This window comes from Lepisma saccharinum, chromosome 2 (genome assembly GCF_977018435.1).
Source record: "Lepisma saccharinum chromosome 2, izLepSacc3.1, whole genome shotgun sequence".
In the NCBI taxonomy this organism is placed as follows: domain Eukaryota; kingdom Metazoa; phylum Arthropoda; class Insecta; order Zygentoma; family Lepismatidae; genus Lepisma; species Lepisma saccharinum.
The window spans coordinates 2,862,985-2,881,181 of NC_139230.1; the positions used below are offsets into that span (position 1 = coordinate 2,862,985).

An 18,197-nucleotide genomic window follows, 5' to 3' on the forward strand; every position below is an offset into this window, starting at 1 on the left:
CAGTTTTGTTTAAAAATTGGTGGAAACTGCCTATATAGATTAAACCTGAGATTTTGGGAATAGAAGTGCTCAGAAAACCATATCTCCAGTAGAAAGTATTGGCTCAGTCTCGGTTATCATGTGTGGATAAAATGGATTTTAATATAAACTTCATCAAACCGCTCGTCAATATATATTCGCATAAAACAGGAGCAACTATAGCATAGCATCTCTCCTGAAGCTAAATGAGACCTAATATATTAGGTGTGAACGATAAATAAACAATGAATGACAGATGTTACGTTCTATAATTTAGAAAAATTGAAAATTATAGTAGAAGTAAAGAAATTCATATTAATATAACAAAATAGGCGAACAAGGTAAGTAACATTTATCTCTGTTTACAACCGATTATTCGTTGTACGAATGAACGAATAGACTATGAATAGAATAAAGTTACAAGATTGAAGATTTCAAGTCATTCCTTCATTATCTGTTATACCAATTACAGTACTAAAGTACATTTTTATTATTATTATTGTATTAAGTTCTTATGCCGTATAATGCTTTCATCAGAGTTGAAAAAGTAATTTTAATGATTAATTTGTAAAATTATCTACAAACGTTCGAAGTCTGATGCTTTTTCTGAACGTTTAAGAGCAGGTTGTACCACATAAAGTAATATTACAAGGAAAGACACGATTCAAAGTGACTCTGAAGGAAACAAAAAAGTCGCACAGAAAGTTCATTTCAGTGCGGGTGTTTAAAGAATGAAGTTGAGGCAAAGGATGCGATACGTCTAGAAACACTTGTTTCCTTCGAGTAGATTAACTCTACCACCTGTTCTTTTGAATTCTTAACAAACACACGTTGCCGAGGAGAAACTACATATTAACACGGGATGACAACACGCACGCGATCCCACAAGGGAAACTAAAATACTTTCTGCTACAAGGAACGTTTATATCAAGTTAAAGGGAATCTAGAACAAGAAAATATACAAATGAGATTATTCCAGAAGCAGTAATGAACAAGGGATGCCATGTCATATAATTATGTTTTAATATCTTCTTCTGGATTTAGGTGTTGTATATGTTGACAGCATAAGCAACTTTCTATTAACATAAAATTTATAACTTTTTATAATTATTTCCGAGTTACGGCTTTCGAATAGGATGGAACCGTTAACAATAAAGATGGAATTATTTTTTTTCAAATGAAACTTGAGGACGTCGATGAAGCGATAGCAACTTGCAACACGACACGGTTCTTCAATTGCGTGTCCAGCACCCAAAGTTCGAAAATAAGAAAGAAAGAAAGGAAGAAGTGTTCGTCCAGAGATTACATGCAATCTCTCTCTTCTTGCACATGTAAACTTGCAACGTCTAGCAAGTGCGTGTTTCTCACGAACCGAAGAGAGGGTAAATATTGTTTCACTCGCTTACTATAAACATTACTACGAATAAAAAAGAACTGGAAGAAGCACGGCTAACGTATCATGTGACTAACCTTGGCACTTCCCGTCATGCCTGGCTCGGTGTGGTCGACTGACAACTGGCAGATCCCACTTCCAGCTGCCGACGTCTACTGCAGCACACACATAACTGGCAATCACACTTCGCCAGACTCGACAACCACCGGCCCCAGCGCTCCGTCCGGTCAATCGACGAAACAAATTATTGATCGATATGACGTCACATCAAGAGGAGGAGTGAAAGCAAACATGAGATGAAATTCAATTTTACAGCTGCCTAGTATGTGAATAATTAGCGCTCGGTACATGCGCAGTGGAATAGCGAATGAGAAAACGTTTCACTCGACGTACGTAAACTTCAACGTAGTAACGTGTGGCTGGAATACGTGCATACAAACACAAGCACGTGCTCGAGTGAATGATGGGGAGCGAGCTCACACTCACATGCGAAGAAGTCTCCTCACGTTAGCATAACGAAATTCTTCGGAAAAGAAAATATTTCTGCTACGCGTGCATATTCAGGGTGGTTATTCTCAATTAACTGTCACGTACATTTTCTAGGTTTCGAGGCGAATAATTGCACGAGCCTTGTAGTCGAGGGGTCCCGGGTTCGATACCTTGGAGGCACATGGTGGTTCGGATCCCCCTTTGAACTGCAGAACGTTGCTGTCCGATAGCAACGAATCGACACTTGCTCACCAATTGATGTGGAAAGTTTAAATGTAGAAGGAGGCTGGGTCGTGTGTGTATTGTTGAAAGCAGGGGATATTTCTGCAAAATAAGAAGGAACTGTTCATACTGATAATATTCCCCATTTACTCCATTCTAAACTGCACGAAATGTGCCTCTGTGAAGGGTTTTCCAACATTTTTCTCTAATGTATCATATAATATATACTATCAATTCATCATTCCATACGAATTATTTCATTTGTTGTAGAAAACAAACAAACTCAGTTGTCGGAGTGTCCTGCACACAATTACCCCAACAGCTCTATAATTGTAAGTGAGGAGCCATGATGCTGGATATTTAATATTTATTTATTGAAAGGAGCGTTTCCATGCTCCCCATTGAACCACAATAGTCATTCTCGAGCTAATAAGTTTCTTGCGATTCAGCTGCCACGTACATTTCTAGTCGAAGCATCAACCATGCAGCAGTTCGTTTTCTAACCTCTAAATATGTAATAATTAGACCTCCGATTTTTAGTTTCTAAAAAGTGTGCTTTTATGTTCCCAAAATAGGCTCTAAAAATCCTAAAATAGGTTCGAAAACCCTAAAATAGGTTCTAAAAATCCTGAAATAGGTCCTAGAAATCTTAAGTCAGGCTTGAAAAATCCTGAATTAGGTTAAAAAAAACTTAAAATAGTTCAAAATTTCTGAATACTGCTGATTAGGTAGTCACCGGCAATGACAATGGGACACCTATATCCTGAAATACGCACTATTTTGCATAACGTTATGTGTGTTGCCTAACCCTACGGCGATGGCATAACTTAACATTGGAAATTTGCTATTAAATCCACTCTTCGCCGTATAGTTAGGCAAAAATCTGTTTTCATGTTATCCACAGTCAAACTCCGCAATTTTGTCTGTGAGGATCATCTTGTATGCTGAAAATAATCTTTCAACAAAAACATAGTCAGTGGAGCAAATTTCAATGCTGAAATGTTAGTTTGCAAAGCGTGAATGCCACAAAGCACGGAAGCGAAGCGAAAGTGAGCAAGACCACACAGATCAGACCTCTTTGGATTGTACAGGTAACAGTGGCACCAGACATTTTGCTTTGTTTAGAGCTTTGAAAAATCACCGTAGACTTGGAGGAAGGGAAATCGACAGAGAGTATGTTTCAAACACGTTCGTCATTGAATTTTCTCGTGACCAAACAAAGCAAATGCCTCTGTGTGACATAAAAAGTCTGTAAAACCTTTAAAAATATATAAAAATCTAAAAAAGAGTTCGATTTCGGCACATAAACCTAAAATAGGTTCTAACAAGCAAAATAGGTTTTTAGGCACTATAAAACTTCATCAGTTGTTGAGTTTTTTAACGAAACGCTGACATAACTTATTATTTCTTACATACCTGTAAAGGAAGAAATAGGTTAAAAACCTAAAATCCGACGTCTAGTAATAATTAACCAAATTTCAGGACATAAAGAAACGGAAACTAATAGTTTGTGATTGGTTACTTGCTTATTCTGCGTAGAATATTTCTATAGCTGCTGAATATTTATTGTGAGATGGAATAACAAATAATAACCTCTTAAACAACCCGTGAAAGTAAGAATTTTTACTTTTTGCGACCATAAATTTGTTTTAAGAAAAGATGCTTATGCTCGGCATGTACGATTATTACCTGACTCTGACTTCTTTAGTTGTCAATACTTAATTGCTACAAATCCATTCCCACTGTCGTCACATCGGACTTTGTACGAGTTTTGAAGATGACGGACGAGCACAAGCAAATCCCGCGGCCTGTATCCTCATTGTTTTTTGTGACTTCAATCAGTCGATCCAGCGAATGCTGAGATGGTACATTTATGGTAGGCATAACGTTTTCTTCCACTCCTTTCTCTTTTTTCTCATCCCTCGCCTCCCTGTCGCACTCATACTAACGTTAGAAATATGCGATTGTAAATATACCAACGATCCAATTATCCACATCTATCACTAGTTTAGTGCGCTATATTCACGCAGGCGTGGAATACAAGAAAGTGTCCATACTTCGTATTATTTCTATACTCTATCCCAGAAATATGTGGAACAAGGTCACGCACAGCGGCAGAGAAGGGGGAAATCGAGTGGGCAGAGCGAAGCAGTACACGCTGCTGCGAAGGCTGGTAACCGCAGTCGCTTTTCCCCCTCCACTCAAATCCCCTCACGTGTTCATTGGTGGAGCCGTATCGCGTCACTACCTCTGCAGAAACTTTTTTCGTTCGCCTGCCCCAGAGATAGCCGGGACAAAGTGTATTCTTTCCACAATAGCCCTCGCAATGCTCTCACGCTTTGCCCCATTAATATCATTTGCGTATTTGCTTTTGACCTTCTCAGTTTCCTTGCAGCGAAGGCTCACACAGGCTACCGATGTTTCGTCTTTGCCGCTCTGCACTACTCCCCTAGTCTGAACCAGGCTGCGTTCGTTTGCTCCACGTTCCCCCTTGCTGCCTCCTGATTTTCCATGGCTATTTCTCTTGCGACGTCGTCAAGGCCCAGACTGGCCGGACAAGATCTAGGTGCTCCATCTCGCCTCCGTTAGGGCACTCTGCACCTTTACCATAACGACGATCAATTAACACATGTAAATTTTAGACGCCTCTTCCCCTCTTCGGTGACAATGAAATAAAGCTCTAAAAATAACAAGCTTGCATTTTACGTTCACGGATGGCAACACAAGACCATTACATTTTCTTGCTTACAAAATTCACGAAACTGGAAATCGATCGTTGTTCTATACGTTTCATACACGGTAATTAGGCTCTAAGAATCATGAGAAAACTACAGTGTGTTATTAATTTGATAATAATAAAATATCATATTTAAAATCCAACTTTTCTAAATGAACGACTTCTTTGATCGATTCGATCAATTTTGTTATTTTACTTCGCTTTTCTCCAACTCTTGGCTACTCGCGGAGATGAGCCCCACGGAAGATTATAATGGCTGCGAGTCTAGACGCCAGATCTTCGCTAGTCTGCAGGCCAGGGTGTACTACGTAGAAGGGAGGTTGACCTTTGGGTGTGTTCGGAAAGGGTCACTCACCCCTTGCACCCATACTTCTGGAATTGTAAGAAAGTTCTGAGACAAGTAACTCTTCTTCTGGAGTAGGCAGATCAGCCGGCTAGTCCAAATTAACTGAGAAATAGAGGAGGATAATCATAACACCATCGTCTCATACTCTCATTCAAGTGTATTGCTAGGTACCTGGGCTTGCCTACTCAATAGTTAATACTGAAAAGGAACCCTCCAACAGATTCGTATCGTCCATGTCTTTATTTGTAACTTTGCTTATAATATGTCCCGGTTGACTGTGGAGCAACAGCGGCAGATAAGGGGGAGGGGAATCAATAGGAGGAAAGAAGCAGTACACGCTGCTGCGATGGCTGGTAACGGCAGTCGCTTTCCCCCCTCACGCAATCCCATTCCCTCTCACGTGTTCATTGGTGGAGCCGTCTCGCGTCACTACTTGCGCAGAGTCTTGTTTTCGTTCTCCTGCTCCAGAGATAGTTGGAACAGAGTGTAGCTCACTCCCGTGCAGCCTATACTTCCATACTGTCTTGTCAATCCGGCTTTTAGTAGGGGTGCGGGGTGCTCACGGCGCACTACTAAAATAATTCCAGCACCTTGTAGTACCCCCAGTTCCGCCCTGCTCGGAAATCAGTGTCTATCGTCCAGTCTGCTTCGTACATTGCCACACGGTGCAGGACAGTAAAATGAGACGAATCGCTTTCAGCAAGGCAGACTTCCCACCCGCTGTTATGAGAGATGCACCTTCCGTTGGGGCAGAAGGATCCCCAATCGATGAGTGGCGGCTCCTGACAGTTCTTGCTGTCTATCGACGCCCTAGGGAACGGAGGCTGTTGCAGCGAAGGGCCAGAAGAGATCCCGGCGCCCTTGGCCGGAGGGTGAGGCGCAGGTAGATAACAAGAGATAGCGACAGCTGCTCGCTGCACCCGGGGTTCCGCTCTCTCGTGAAACTGACAACTACCAATTCGCTTGGTGTGACAACTTATTTTTTTCAAGCAGGCTCTGACTAATACAAACTTACACATTTTTTTAATATCAATATTCAACATAGAAGAACGAATGTGATGTTCATGTGCGTAATTTATATCGTTAATAATTTCAAAGCTATCCTTTGCGAAACTGATACAGTAAGTAAAACCACCGCCAGATGGATCCCGTTCGTTGGCTCGATTCTCGCCGAATTTCATTGTCTTCGACGAATACTCGTAGGGACAAACTTCGCCGCTAGAGGCAGCACTTAACGTCGGAATGGTGACAAGTGGCGAGTCTTGTAAAGAATGGGAAACGTGATTCTACCAAGTGGCGAAGGAATGTTTTTGATTTGAGGGGTACAAAATTCACTTTGCAAAAATTTGTTGAAGTGTGACGTGTCCCTGTATCCCCTGTTCCTGCGCCACTGACTCTACAGGTTCTATTTTAGCGAAACATAGCGTTAAAATGTATAACGGGATTTTGTATTTTCGCTTGTCCTTCCCACAAAGGAGAGGAGTAACAAAAGTAGAAGATCGGATTTCTGGCCGCGTGCCGGAAATTTACAAGACCAGATACACTCCTAACTACACAAGCCTTTTATTCTAAGTTTTAGAAAGAAGAGATACTGGTGACACAATTCACTGTTAATAGTATGCGATAAAACCACCTACTCTCAAACCTGTTATTTCAGCAGTCTACGCGCCCTAACTGCTTAATTCTTAGATCACTCTCAAACAGGTTGTGCACAAGGCAGACATACTGAATGCAAACGACCGGTTATAACTTACATGCTTTTATTGGTACGTACAACGTGAGAAACTGGAATGACTGATTGATTTGGTTTATTTTACTTCGTTTTTATACCAGTTTTGGTTAATCACGAAGATGAGAATATGTGATTAGAGCCCGGAAGTTTGGCAAAATGTCTTTTTTTTGCTACATTTATTAATAATATTTCTTTTGATATACATTTTTAAAGTTGTTGCTAAAGTTTTAGAATCTTTTTCATTTTGCCTATTTGGTACCCTACCGCCTATTTTTAATTTTAATGCTTTATTTGCCACTTTCAATGACATTTTCGATTTTCTTTATGTATATAACTTATTTTTCTTACAAAAACGTTATTTATTGGCACATTATAGTGTTGCCAGAGACAATTACAAAGCTGGAAAAAGGGGCAAAACTCTTAAAGCATCCATGAAAGTCTTCAAGGAATCGATGCAGAAGCTGATTGAAGTGCCGTGAGAAGAGAACAGGTTTCAGATAAGTGCAAACGTGGACCCGGAAAAATTGAAAATATTTGTGATATTCTTAAAGGTGGAAATTATTTCTTGACGATATGAATTAAATTACAATAGCCTATTTCATGTATGCTCCAATTATTTCTGTCGAAGTAGAGGGATAATTTTCTGTTAAGGAAAAGCATTATATCTGACAAATGGCTATATACGAATGTCGAAAAAAAAATTGGTTATGTGCAATCGATGAAAGTAAAAATGTTATTTCCATGTAGATACATATTAACATTTTGAATTATATTATTGTGTAAGTGACTTTAAATTCCTTACTTTTTTCGGTTAATTGTGCCTATTTTTCACATTATAAATGCCATTATGCCTGCATATCTTAACCAAAATACCTAAATGCCTGAACTTCTGGGCTCTAGTGATGATATGATGAATTTTGAATAATGGACACTGACAAGGAACACCCATGCCCAAGTCGGGATTCGAACCTGTGACCTTGGCGTCGTAACGCGCTATGCTAACCACTCCACCATGGACGTCGTCGTGGGGATTTAGAATATACGGAGGCTGTTGTTTCATGAAATACCGTCAGTGGTCTGCGTAAAAAGTTGTTATATCCAGGACCAAGGAACGAACAGAATTAATACCTTCTGACCGTTCTGTCGTTTACAGTTTTGCACTGTTACTACCAGCAAAGCATAGAAAGTATTTATTGCAGAATTTGTTTCGGCGGAGATTTTTCTCAGCGTAGTACGGCAGGCATCTTGATACTCCAAGATGCTCTGAGTAAATCTTTTTAACTCTTAGTTCGACAACAGCCAGCTTCTCTTCTCGCCATTACCCCAGAAAGTCTACACATTATATCTGTTTACTCATAATGACAACAGGGCACAATGGATCGTGTCTATCATGGAGCGTTCGATATCTTGGTGTGTGAAGCACTCCATCAAGCCCTCTATTCATTAGTTCGAGCAGTGGATGTTCGCGATAGAAAAACAAGGAAAACAGAAAGTTGACCCCGGTGCCATTCTCTTGAAAGAAAAAAATACGGGAATATAGAGGTTCGCGCGACGATAAACATTTCTTGGAAAATATATTCAAGCCAGACTCTATAATGGTTATTCGGGTCGGTTGTCTTGCTGCAATCAGTGACGAAAACAAACTACGATTTGGCTCAAATATAAAGTATAAAGTATATCCTGTTAAGATTGAATAATATCTACAAATTATATTTAACGGTACTGTTACATGAAGTTTTCACGTTTAACTTATTCATTTCAAGTCTAGATGCAGAAAATTGAAGGTATACTTCATAAATTTGAATCACTTTGAAAATGGTATGTTGTAGCCAGACATGTGTTACTTTAGTTTTCTGGAATACGGATCAATTGTTTTTCTCAATTTTTCACAAGACGTCAAACTTATGCACACAATTTAGCAGGGACTGACTCAGTTTTGCGCATCAAAAGTGTATTTGCTGAGTAGCGAAAAGGAATACTTTGATTGGTTATGATGTTTCATGTAAAAGTAAGGAGACTCTCCACACAGGAATGTACACCTTCAAATCTAAGAAGGAAGTTATTTCTTAGTAAATATAAACAAAGCGAACATAGTATACTGACATGAATTTTCTGCAAAATAACATGCCTAAATATGTAATTTTCGCTCATGTGGCGGTGCTATGTGCCGGGGGAGAGAAGAGACGGACGAATACAGGAAACATGTGACATCCATTGTACGAGTACACTAACTTTACGCGCAATATTTTCTCTTTGAGAAAAGTCCAGAACGATGGACGAAAATTTAACATTTTTCTTAGCTTGCAATAAGTGTTCTCGGGTTGAGGGATCGACTCACGATCTCTCCACCGAAAGTTGCCGGCTCGAGACTGGCGTGAGCGTGGGTGTTCCTTCGTGAGCGTCCATTCATAAATTTCATCTAATCGGCATTCATCCTCGTCGAGATTAACCAAAAGTGGCAGAGAAGCAACGTAATGACGCACGCAAGAAATAGCGTCATAAGTTTCATAAGTTTTCCTGCAGCATATGCAACCCTCCAACACTCAGTGTTTATCGGGTTGCTAGCTAACAGGGAGTGGGCATGGCTGACTTCTCCGACGTTTGGCCAAAAGTCTTGTGTAAAGCAGTCTGTTACAAGCAGACATCGAATTTATATGCACTAAAATCGTTTTAAATTGGTTGATTGATAGACTTCATAAAATCGTTTAAAAATATACATGTTGACAAGGTTCGTCAAAGTTTGTTTCAAATCCACTTTGTGATCAGAGAAGCTAATCGGGACTGAACTCCCAGTTTAAAATGGATCGGAACCATCGTGCAATATGCCTCCACCGGGGATCGAACCCGGTACCCGTTGGTTACAAAGCCACGGCGTTACCACTATACTATCCCGGAGGCCTTTCCTTGCATTTAGTATGGAATCATTGCATGTGGGTTGTATGTGAATTTCTTTTACTTTACGTCGCTTCTCTACCTTTTTAGGCTAATCGTGAGGATGAGAGCGAACAAAGGTTAGATGGAATTGATGATTGAAACTGTCGCAGTGGAAGGCCCAAAACGGGCTCGAACCAGAAACCTTCGGTGTAGTATTAAGTCATGAAAACACACGAGGTGTAAAGTCCTCCAACAATGCGGATGTAAGTTGTAAATGGAGTGGCTGTGATTGAGATAATGCTCCTGCCGCGTTTCCCTCCGTTTCATGAGGTCGAACTGGCCCCCGGAGCTGTACCGAATAGTCGGGCATGGAGGCACGATCCAACACGTGATTTTACATGGGGCCGGCCCAAGAGCGTCGCCTTGTAATCAAGGGATCAAGGATTCGATACCCGATGGAGGCGCATAGTGATTTTGATCCCACTTTAAACTGTAGGTCCAGTCCCGATTAGCATATATGTGCATAAAGTGGACTTAAAACAAAAGCTCAAAGAAACAAACGTGATTTTATTTCATGGCAGATACTCGGTAGTTTCTTTATTTGGTAACTTTTAATAGATTTGTAATATAAGAAAGACAAATATAATTATTTTTTCACTAAGAAGACATAAAAAGCTGCTGAATATAATTCTTGGAAAAGCAGCAGGAAATCTTTGTATTGGGTGTTCCAGTAAAGCATGGCGCCTCATTATCAACTTTCCTGAGTTATCAGCATATCTAGGCGCAGGCAAGACATAAAGCGTGCCTTAATCTTTATACAATCTTCGACCGAACTTCATAATGTGCAATGCACGCGAAGTAAACACGTCGCAAGAAGAAAAATGTACAATAACCTTAATAAGCATTCATTTACAAACAGATCGATAGGAAACTTCTTCAAATACAATAACGGCATGATCGGACAGTGTGTGTATTTTTGTACAATAATATAATGTTCTTTATCTAAATGACGTGTTCGAAACGTAGTCTTTAATTTTTCCTATGATGTTTAAGTAACTCTGGCCTATTTGTTTCACATAAAGAAACATTATTAATCGTTCCCTTCATTTGTCTTACATGACACCGAGTTACCACAAAAAAGAAAGTAGCCAATAAGAGGGAGAGATTCATTCGCATTAGAAACGCTAGCTTCAATGCTCATTGGCTCGCACTGAAAAACACAATCAGGAATAAAAATGAGTTGAGTATAATCGATCCAAGATCATTTTATGTATGCTCTCCTTTTTCATTTCCGATTTTATCAGTACGGCTGCCGACTACATGAAAGGAAAACAAGCTCACGTGCAGCCATTATGAGTAATAACGCAAATATATTAATTCCATTTTTTGAAGGTTTCCTAGGAAACGTGTGAAATAATACGCTGGTGCATGTAACTGCACATGACGTACAATCGTAACGGCTTCGTTTTAGTGTATAAATAAAGTAGCGAGAAATCTAAATTCTTGTAGTTCGATGGCCAGATAAACTTTTAATTGACCATGTTCACCACTCGAAAGCAAACAGAAAGGACTGCTAATTAGCGGTTAGCCTTAAGAGATTCTTGGTTACATCAAATATTTGATTATGAATTTAGGATATATCAGTTGTGAAATTCTGGTAACAGTGGTGATTCTCGTCGATGTGCTGACCACGTGTCGCTCAATAAAAAGCCGTCCTCTGAGGCCCACCTAGCCTCGTATCAATAAGTACCTGGGGGCAACTATGGGGGATAAAGGCTGCCGCGCGTGATGCTGATCACATCATCCTAACCATGGCCGAGACCAAGAATATGTGGAGCTCTTCCTCCACATCACTCCATATGCCCTCCCTTCGCTTTACCTTTACCTCAAAGGTTGCCGCACCGCATAGGGGAACAGAGGAGTAAAGAATGCAGAAATCCCATAGGTTTGGGCGTCGTTTTGAAAGTGTGCGACGAATTCAGTTATTCTAAAGGGCAGGTGAATTAAACTGAGGCAATGGGCCAACAGTTCTATGTAAGATCCAAACCACACAAATTGTCTTTCACTAGAAATTAAACCGAAGACCCCTTGATTACAAGACAATAGCCATAAATTGTGAGAGAACTCGAAACTTACTAGAAACTTATCTTTTTCATCGCATGTTTCTCCAGATACTCTAAACGCAGAAAAAACGAGAAAAAATAGAGACGACGAGCGGCGAAATAGGAGTCCAGTGCATTTATTAAAAGCACCGTCCCGACATTAGTCTCGACTGAATAGAAAAAAACAAACTTTTAATGGTCTGGGTTACATGCCTGCGTGCGTGTTTATTTAAAATGGTTAGCATCAGCAAAACAAAAAGCTCAATTTTTCGGACATGTGATTTAAACTGTAAAAAGCAACTAGTAACCCATTTGTCAGCACATGCAAGAAAGCCCCTGTATGTATTGACAATGTAATTAATCCTACGACTAATCGTAAATCATAAAATTTAACTAAATGTTTTGGTTTAGTTGCTCCAGGAAACACGTGGTTGCCTTAATTCAGCCTATCGGCTACAGCTTATGGCCATTGTTGGTAGGTTCTCCTCGGAGCGCAAAATTGTTACTTTTTATTACAATGTCCCGGAATAAGCAGCGTCTAAAGTAGGCCGGCTGGAATTCCCAGAGGACACGAAGCAGGCCCTTTTAAAATGTTTATATGCAAATTGTTTATAATTTGAGCCCCACTTTGTTACAGGCCCAAAAACAGCTAAAATTATTACAACTTATATACAGAAAATCAGCCTTGAATCGTATGTTTTCGATTTTTAGCATTATCTGGTTTGTCTTCCAAAATGGGGGTTCAGGGGGTTTAGGGTTTGTTTTATTGATTTCATAACAATGGCAGTTTTCTCCTGACTACAACTGAAGATAAATCTAGTGGTAAGCAAACAGCTGATTAGTATTTAATTTTCTCTTCTCTTGCATCGGGCGTGTTTCTAAAAGGAAGGGGGGTCGTTCGTGTATTTTGCAGACGGTGTCTTCCGCTTCGTTGGCGCTTTCCTTACAAATCTCTAACCTCGTATTGGGGTGTAAGGGGTGATTTTCCACGTAGTACACCCAACTGTCAACCTCACTTCCACGTTAGTACACCCTGGACTGCGTTTTGCAGACGAACGAGGCTCTGGCGACTGGCACTCTGGCCAGTATAATTTTGTGTGTGTTGTCCTGTTTTTTGTCCTTGTGTATGCTGAGGGCCCTTTACAGCCTCGGCTTTTAATGGAAGTCAGAACATTTTAAGCTTTTAAGATTTTACTTATGCAACGTTAGAGTTGTTTTTTGTAAAGATAAGGGGCTGGACCCCGTATAATGTGACGGGTGCAAAATAGCCTAAGTGCTGACGCACCCAAAATTTTAAAATCAAATCAAATCTAACCTCGTATTTAAAATTCATAGATAGTCATTTTGCCTGGTAGGCAACGGGTTCTGTATTCAATTCCAATTAAGAGGCACACTGCACAGTGACTCGGATCCCACCTTAAACTGTAGGTTCGGTCCCAATTAGCCTACGTGAACACAAAGTAGACTTTAAAAATAAACATCAAAACTAAACTTGTTGCCGTCTGAACACGGAACATTTCAACATACGGTATGGCGTCTGACTGCCACGCGGGAGACCCGAGTTCGGAAATTTTCCGGCCTTGTCCCGCATAAAAGCGGCTCTGGTGTTCACTCAGCCCCAATCAAAGGGTACCTGGGGCAACCTGGCGGCCGGAGGGTGGTGCTGATTACATCACCTCCAAAATAGCCTAGATCGAGAATATGTGGGGTCCTGCCCCTACATCCCCTAAATGTTCCTCCACGGCAGGGTGCTATATGCACGGGGAACTTTACCTTTACGTCTTATGATTATTCAAATAAACCAAAAGCATTTGTATTTATATTTTTACGTCGCTTTTCTTCCTCTTTTAGGTCATCGCGGAGATGAGGATGAGTCATGATTAAATTAAATTGATGAACAGAGCACCCAATTCCAGGCTGGAATTCGAACCCGGGAACTTAGGTGGCGACATAGGCGCCGACTCCATGGGGTTTAGGGGGGCTCGAGCCCCCCCAATGTTAATGATGTGGGGGCAGAGCCCCCCAATAATTTTGCTTAAGAGGATCTAATGTATTATTTTTCTTCTCTTGTAAAGTTTACTCTGAATTTTGCCACATGAACTTAACTTTAAATACACATTTGAAATGTTCTAGATCATCAACTTTGGGGGGCTGAGACCGATAAACCATCAACTTTGGGGGGGCTATGACCGGAAACAGCAAAACACATAACTTATAACTATATAAAGTACGTATATAATTATTATTTACTATTATACATATATTAATCAGAGACATAATGAATTTAGCCAACGACTTGTTAAAGACTGTTTGGGAATCCCCTAAAAGAATGCAAATATTTAGGAATATTATTGATGTGAATGAGAAGGCTGGCCATACTGGACTGCGACCACTTTGCCCTCGTTGGTGGACGTAGAGAGCCTCCAGTATGCAACAGATCTTAAGGAACTATGAAAACCTTCTCAATTTTCTTGAGAAATTTTCTGAAGAAGATTAAAATGTGCTGGATAGCTGAAAACAATGCTTCACTTCAAGACATTTTTCTTTCTCTCCCTCTACTGCAAAGTGATGGGTCCAATAGAAGAGGTAAACTGTAAGATTCAGTTTCCACGCATTTGTGCTACAGAAGTAGAATCAAAACTAAAATACTTGACTGACATCTTTCAAGAAAAGCGAATGTGTTTTGAGCAGTTCTGGCTGAAATGCACAGAGGGCAAACCGAGCCTCGTTGAGCCAGAATTGCCCCGCAACATCAGGTCCCTAAGAGACTTGAAAATCCTGATGCTGCCAAACATCACAAGTTCTACACTCCAAAATAGTATTATAAATCAATATACACTGACGTCTGTGACACAGCAAAATCATGTGTTAAACAAGGACATGAATCTACAGGACTACAAAAAGTAACAGCCGTAGAGAAAGAATGCATCTCAGCTGTGAACAGTTCCACAACAAACTTTCAGCAAACGCGAGAATTCTTTCGCAAAGATTTGGATGCCGATAGGCTCTCCTTACACATGTCCATGCTTGGTGATATTGCCAAACGGAAGAAAGTGGTTCTAACTACCATGCGTGACATTCTTAAATTTCTTTTGGAAGACAGCACCCTCCAGGAGCCAAATTCATGATGGTCCTCAGCACTGTGCCAGTGACGACAGCCACAGCCGAAAGGTCATTCAGTGCTATTAGCCGACTAAAGAAATATTTGAGATCTACAATGAGGCAGAAGAGACTAAGCAGCTTAGCGGTACTCCACATACATCAAACTGTGCTTGATAATTTGGACCTGACACAGCTCGTTAATGAGTTCATAAAAAATAACCCACTGCGTAGAAAGACTTTTGCTTTATTTTTAAATCATGTTCATATGTTTTTGTTGTGTATGTCAATTTATATCTTAGTGTACATGCTATTTTTTTTTATTATTGCAAAATTAAATTTAAAAAGTAAAATATTGTAGCAAGAACAAAAAAGTAAAACCATTTTCCTGCGATTTGTGTTAGCATTTATGTAAATAATTAAATAAAACTGTTAAATATTGTAAATATTGTTTATTTTATGGGTTATTTGCAACCCATCACATGTCTGTTGCGGACATCAAAACACGCCCATGCCCTCGCCGGGACTCGAACCCGAGACCTCTGGATCAAAGTGGGTTGAGTCTACCACCCAACACGCTCGGCCACCGAGGGCGGCATAAAACTTTTAGGTTGGTCTCTTAATGTAAATACATACTTTTCAATAAAAATGTTAATTGTTATCTAAAAAACAAATGAGCAGACACAATAGATATAAAGAGACTTTGAACCATTTTCTAAACGTTTTTCATGTTACATTTCATTTGCATGAGGAATATAATAGCTGCTTAAAAACTGCTATACGAAGACGTATTTTTTATTTTTTTAAAAAAGAGAGGGAGTGAGTCATCATTCATTTATTTCAGTAATCAGAGCCCCCCCAATAATTTTGACAAGTCGGCGCCCCGATGTCGAATGTCGACCACTTCACGCGCTCCGACACCTAGCCGACTTAAATGTCAATTGATGAAGTAATTACATATTACGACAATGGTTCCAAAACGATAGTTTGATGGTTTTTTTTTTAATATTATCTAAGCTTTCATTGTATTATTTTCTTCGCGTTAGTCAATAGCTACTGTCTTGCATACATTACAGCAAAAAAGTAGAAATCACTCTCATCTGGTAAATATCACTCTTCACTGTCTGTTTATATTATGTTCTGCCAAGCATAGAATAACTTCAAGGAGTGAAATTTATTTGCTCGTCATTCAAACAACATTGGTATGGACATCCGTGAGAGCGGGAATAAGCCCAAGTAAATTTCTGATTTCAAACGCGCCATATGAATCACACATAGAATACACCGCTAGTAAGAATAAAATTTAGAATAACTTGTAAGAACATATTGCAGAACCGATGTGATTTCGAGTAAGACAGATTTGGCAGTTCTTACGATCAATAAATCCACGGAAGGTAAAGGGCGGCAGCATGTTTACTCCCTGTCATTTTTTTAGGGGAAAAACCTAGACTAAACGTGAACACGTGTGTTGCACTGATTGATTTTCATAGTGACACAAATGTACATTGACAAACACGACATATTTTGTCATGTCATAATGTTAAGACAAAAGGAAAATAATTAATCATCAGTTCTTGATACAGTCGCTATAAATCGTAACATAAAAATTGCTCTTTCATTAAAGTGAGTTTTCAATGAAAATTAATTTATTGCTTTGTTCATTAGATAAATAATATCTTAGGCATGGATTTTTCGTAGTTTCTTGTAGTTTTCTTTTCTTAAATTGCAATGTTTATGTTAGAAAAAAAAATATTACTTACAGAACCGCCGGCCGTCATCCTTGCAGCTAGGCCATTATTACGGACTATCCCCCCTCTCTCCCCTCCTACCCAGAATTCAGCATGTTAAGATGGCGCTGTGCTGTGAATTTTGATTACTGGAGTTGGCTTGACATCAAGTTTATGAGGTATTTGTTAGTTTTCGATGACTTGTTGAACATTGTGGTCTGTCAGGGATTGTATATTTTTTGGTACCATGTTCTATAAGTAAATACTAAAATTATTTTTCAATGCAATACTTGTATATTGAAAGTAAATAGCGAGAACAAATTCACCGTAGATTCCGGTAAGTACAAGATTGTTTTGGGTTGGATTTGAGTTACTGGATTTTACCGTAAGACTGAAACATTTTCATTTAAATACTAATATTTGGTTGTACAAAAACTGGACGTACAAATGTTGTAAGCACCATAGTTGGTGTTTTAAGTCCACTTTATGCACAGTAAGGCTAATCGGGATTGGACCTACAGTTTAAAGTGGGATCCGAACCACTTGTGCCTCCACCGGGTATCGAACCCGGGACCCCTTGATTACAAGGCAGCGACGCTACCACTGCGCCATCTTGGAGGCTTAAGCACCATAGTGTTCCCTTACGTAAAAGTTCTCAGATTGATGTAAAAAGTGCAAGGCCTGTTTTGCACACATTACGATGACTTCCGTGTGCACAATGATTCTCCAGTTACATAAGGAGAACATTTGAAACGAAAATATGCAAATTACAATAAAGTTTGTACAACGTGTAATGTCGTAACGTAGGATGCAGAAATTGTGTTCAGAATTGGTTCAAGACCAAATTTTTGGAAATGAAAACCATAGCTTTTTACACGGTAGTTTTGTTCACTTTATAGACGCTTTCTTCCCCCACTCTCATTACACAATGAAATTCATGCTCGCATGAAGAAATGTATCTTATTTCTATTAAAAAGTTAACCAGTTTTATTTGCTTCAGAAACTAACAATGCATTATTTATTATATTAACAGTTATATATTCAAGGCCCTTTGAAGTATACAATGTATGCTTGTAACAAACTACTGTTATTCAAAATCAAATATATTCAGAACATGTAGGCCTATATGTAAAATTACATTTTTTACATATAAAACACATTACATGTTTTGTAAGATATGGCAAAAAGAAAGAGAGAGCCCAAGTTCTGATTGTTTAATTCCGAACTAACAATGGTACACACACTTTTTTTACATTGTTTGATTCCTGTTTATGCCCATTAACATGTACTTCACTGACTTCGTGATTACTTACTATGTGTTTTCTGGAGAATGATTTTTCCTTTCTTTGTACTCCGAAGTGCGTAGCTATTTGTATGTTAGCTACCATTCGTGAATACAGACTGTTGCTGTTCTATGCCACATGATATGAGGTGCAAAGTGGCTTGCTTTCATTGTTA

General features: G+C 39.4%; 1 protein-coding gene across 2 annotated transcripts in view; it reads left to right on the top strand.

The window, feature by feature from the left end:
• Positions 1 to 16,840: 16,840 nt before the first annotated feature.
• The window catches only part of LOC145983865 (uncharacterized), a 70,142-nt gene continuing 68,785 nt past the window's right edge, over positions 16,841 to 18,197 (top strand). Inside the window, exon 1 of one of the 2 annotated variants that reach the window (XM_083116926.1) lies at positions 16,841 to 16,918. The gene's annotated coding sequence lies outside the window, so the exon portion shown is untranslated. Of the gene's footprint in view, positions 16,919 to 16,958; positions 17,077 to 18,197 lie in introns of those variants that run through there. The other variant, XM_083116927.1, reaches the window with a different exon arrangement.